The following is a 4,668-nucleotide window of genomic DNA, read 5'->3' on the forward strand; positions in this document are numbered from 1 at the left end:
AAATCCAAATAATCAACAAATTCCTTTATCTTTAATTTCTAACCCCATGGCAAATCCTATTCACAATCCTTCTCAGGATATCTTCAACCCTTATTATATACATCCTAGTGGAAATCCTACATCTGTTCTTATTACTCCAATGCTCTCAAAAAAAATTATCATTCCTGGAGTAGGGCTTTTTCTATAGCAATTATTTTTAAAAATAAATTTGGATTCATAATAGAAGCATACGTTCTCCATCCTCAGACCATCCTCATTTTTCCATTGGGAGCGCTACAATAGCTTGGTGCTCTCATGGCTGTTCCACTCTCTTTCTCCATCCATTGCTCAAAGTGTGCTCTATCTCTCCACTGCTTATATCGTCTAGGTGGACTCCGTGAGCGTTTCTCTCAAATTGACTTGGTGTGCATTGCCGAACTCCAAGAAGAGGTCTCTGCATTGAAGTAAGGCACACTCTCTATTTTACACTTCCTTGAAGACTCTATGGGAAGCACTAAAAAATTCCATACCTTTCCCTCCTTTTTCATGTCCGGCCAAAGACCATCGCAACCAGAATTTTATCATCTGTTTTTTAGAAGCACTTGATGAGCATTTCTCTTTTGTTCACTTCCAATTGCTTCTTCTAGATCTTCTACCCCTATCACCAAAGTCTTTGCTATGGTTATTCAACATGAGAGGCAACTTCAAGCTTCTTTTGGCATTCTACACGAACCTAGAATCCTTGCTACCATCGTCGAAAATCATCGAGCTCCTTCTGGGCATGGTCTCGACTCTTGTTCCTCTCTTGCAGAGCGCGGCTCCTCCAACATGTGCTTTTATTGTAGGAGGTCAGGTCAAGTCGTGGACGTGTGCTACAGCAAGCATGGGTACCCGCCCGTCCACCTTCGAAATCAAGGACGGCTATGGTTCCATGACTGCGCCCTACCTCTACTTCTACTTCCAACAGCGTCGTCACTCATCTCTCCCCATCTGTCTCGCATGCCCTAGTGCAACAAGAAAGGGTTGCTTCGAAGGCTTCCATAAAACCAAGTTTGGTTTAACCCCTACACAACACAATACCTTATTGCCCTTCTCAAAACGGGCTGAGGCCCATGGTTCAGAAAATAGGGATGATAAGGCTCTTTCTTCATGCCAAATTGGGCTTCTCCCCAACCCAAGTTTGGGTACTCATTCCCTTTGTTCATCCTTTGCCTTTTTTAATTAACATTTCATCTCACTCAGATTTTTCTCGTGCTTAGATTATTGATTCTGGTGCCACTTATCACATTGTTTTAAATTTATCGTTATTTACATATTATTTATTTTAATTTGATATCTATTTCTAAGCTCACTTTAATGCTCCCTTGTGAACTCGTTTTTCCATAATTTTTGTGTATTTTGTAGGAATCAGACAACTTGAGGATGACTGATTTGGATAGATTAAGAGAAGGATTGTATGTCCTAGAGCAAGTTGTTGGTCCCAGTGTCACCACTTCCCCTCCACCACACTTAATAAATACCACACATCTTAACCAACACACTTCTTCAAACTTGTCGCACTATTGTTTATGCCACCTTTCTAGACAACGGCTTAATATTTTACATAAACAATACCCATTTAGTTCTTTGTAGCATGATGGCGCTTGTGATGTGGTGCCATTTGTTTAAGCAAACAAAACCTTCTTTTTCACTTACTTCAAGTAAGGCTAATCAAATTTTTGAATTGTTACATTTAGTTGTTTGGGGTCCTTTTCGCAAAAATTCAATTTACGATCACAAGTATTTCTTGACTATTATTGATGATTTTAGTCTTTTACTTGAGTTGTTTTACTAAAATAAAAAAATGAAGTCTCTTTTCATCGTAAAAATTTTGTTAATATGGTGAAAATTCAATTTAACTCTAAAGTCGAAACTATTTGCTCTGATAATGATTCAAAATTTATTTTACAATAATTTATTCTTTAAAATAAATTGTTCACCAATGGAGCTATATTGAAACATCTCAGCAAAACAAAAGAGTTGAATGGAAGCATCAACATATTTTAAATGTTGCACGTGCACTTTTATTTCAATCAAATATCCCTCTCAATTTTTGGTCTTATTTTTTTTTATAAATAAGGTACCATCATCAATTCTTCAATTCAAAACTCCTTTTGAGGTCTTATTTAATAAATCCCCCATTTCTAATTATTTAAGAATTTTTTTATTGTTTATGCTATGTTTTTACTCTAACCAACAATCGTTCTAAATTTGATCCTAGAGCATATAAAGCAATTTTCTTTGGTCATCAAAGTGGTTTTAAAGGATATATTATTTATACCTTAAATGACAAAGGATTTTTGGTGTCCAGAAATGTGGTTTTCTATGAACTCATTTTTTTTCTTACCAAAAACGCTCCAACAATCATACAGCCAAGCCTTTTAGACCCATATCATAGGCCCATTAAAGCGTCTAATCCATCTCAAGCAAGCCTTCCTTCCCTACGTATTGGACCTAACACCACCCATATTAACCCACCTTTTTCCCCTAACTCTTTTTCTACTCCATACATGGTACCTATCTCTTTCCTACCTCCCCTTCGAGACATTAATGCTTCCCCTTCTAATACTCCATCATCGTCCCCTGTTAGCACCTCTTCCTTGCCTTTCTCGTCATTCCCTTCCTCTCAAAGTGATCCTCAACCCTCTCACACTTCTTCCAACGCACCTATCTTTTCTATCCATTCCACTCCTCATTTCGATTCAACTTTGGCCACCACTCCACCCATTCCACCACCACGTCATAACCAATGCCACCATCAGCCTCCAGCACACCTCTCAATTATATTTGAAAATTATTTCTTGTCTCTCAACCCTTTTCCTCCTCAAGTTATCACTATCCTCTCTCATTTGTCTTTTCAATTTTTTCATATATTTTCTTCTCATAAACATTTTATTTTATCACTGCATTATAAAGATGAACTAACATCGTTTTAGGAGGCCAATCAGGTTCGTCATTGACATATTGCCATGAAAGAAAAGCTTGTTGTATTGGAATTAAATAGAACTTGGTCTCTTGTTGAGTGTCCTCTAAAGGCAAAACCTATTGGTTGTAGATGGGTGTACAAAATCAAACATTTCCCAGATAGTTCCATTGAGAGATACAAAGCCCATTTGGTAGCTAATGGTTTTACTCAGACAGAAAGAGTGGATTTTTTGGAGACTTTTTCACCGGTGGTTAAACTAGCCACTATTCACATTGTTCTGGCTTTGACTTCCATTAAGCAATGGCAAATTCAGTAACTAGACGTTAATAATGTGTTCCTCCATGGTGATTTATCTGAAGTGGTATACATGAAACTACCACCTGGTCATTCTTCCCATCTTTCTAATCAATGATGCCGACTCCACAAATCATTGTATGGGTTGCGCCAATCTAGTCAAATATGGTATGAAAAACTCTCTATTCTTCTTCTTGTGATTATCAACAGACTGTTTTCGATTATAGTATATTCATTAAAATTGTGGGCAAAAAAGTGTGCATTTTATTGGTATATGTTGATGATATTGTGATTATTGGAAATTCTAGTTCTGAGATTATAACTATTAAACGGACCTTGGACTCTCATTTTAGAATTCAAGTGATGCATGAGCATTGATGAGCGGATATTTTATACGCTTTTTGGGGTTAATTTCATATAGATTTTCGTATGTTTTAGTTGGTTTTTAGTTTATTTTCATTAGTTTCTAGGCAAAATCTACATTTCTGGACTTTACTATGAGTTTGTGTGTTTTTCTGTAATTTCAGGTATTTTCTGGCTGAAATTGAGGGAGCTGAGCAAAAATCTGATTCAGGCTGAAAAAGGACTGCTGATGCTATTGGATTCTGACCTCCCTGCATTCAAAATGGATTTTCTGGAGCTACAGAACTCCAAATGGCGTGCTTCCAATTGCGTTGGAAAGTAGACATCCAGGAATTTCCAGCAATATATAATAGTCCATACTTTGCTCAAGGATAGATGACGTAAACTGGCGTTCAATGCCAGCTCTCTGCCCAATTCTGGCGTCCAGCGCCAGAAACAAGTTGCAAGTTGGAGTTCAACGCCAGAAAAGGATCCAAAGCTGGCGTTGAACGCCCAAAACAGTCCCAGGCACGTGAAAGCTTTAGTCTCAGCCCCAGCACACACCAAGTGGGCCCCAGAAGTGGATTTCTGCACTATCTATCATACTTTACTCATTTTCTGTAAACCTAGGTTACTAGTTAAGTATTTAAACAACTTTTAGAGACTTATTTTGTATCTCATGACATTTTTAGATCTGAACTTTGTACTCTTTGACGGCATGAGTCTCTAAACTCCATTGTTGGGGGTGAGGAGCTCTGCTATGTTTCGATGAATTAATGCAAGTATTTCTGTTTTTCATTCAAACATGCGTGTTCCTATCTAAGATATCCATTCGCACCTAATTATGGAGAAGGTGATGATCTGTGACACTCATCACCTTCCTCAATCCATGAACGTGTGTCTGACAATCACTTCCGTTCTACATCAGATTGAATGAATATCTCTTAGATTCCTTAATTAGGATCTCCGTGGTATAAGCTAGATAGATAGCAGCATTCATGAGAATCTGGAAAGTCTAAACCTTGTCTGTGGTATTCCGAGTAGGATTCTGGGATTGAATAGCTGTGATGAGCTTCAAACTCACGAGT

The sequence above is a fragment of the Arachis hypogaea genome, chromosome 20 (genome assembly GCF_003086295.3).
Source record: "Arachis hypogaea cultivar Tifrunner chromosome 20, arahy.Tifrunner.gnm2.J5K5, whole genome shotgun sequence".
Taxonomy (NCBI): Eukaryota; Viridiplantae; Streptophyta; class Magnoliopsida; order Fabales; family Fabaceae; genus Arachis; species Arachis hypogaea.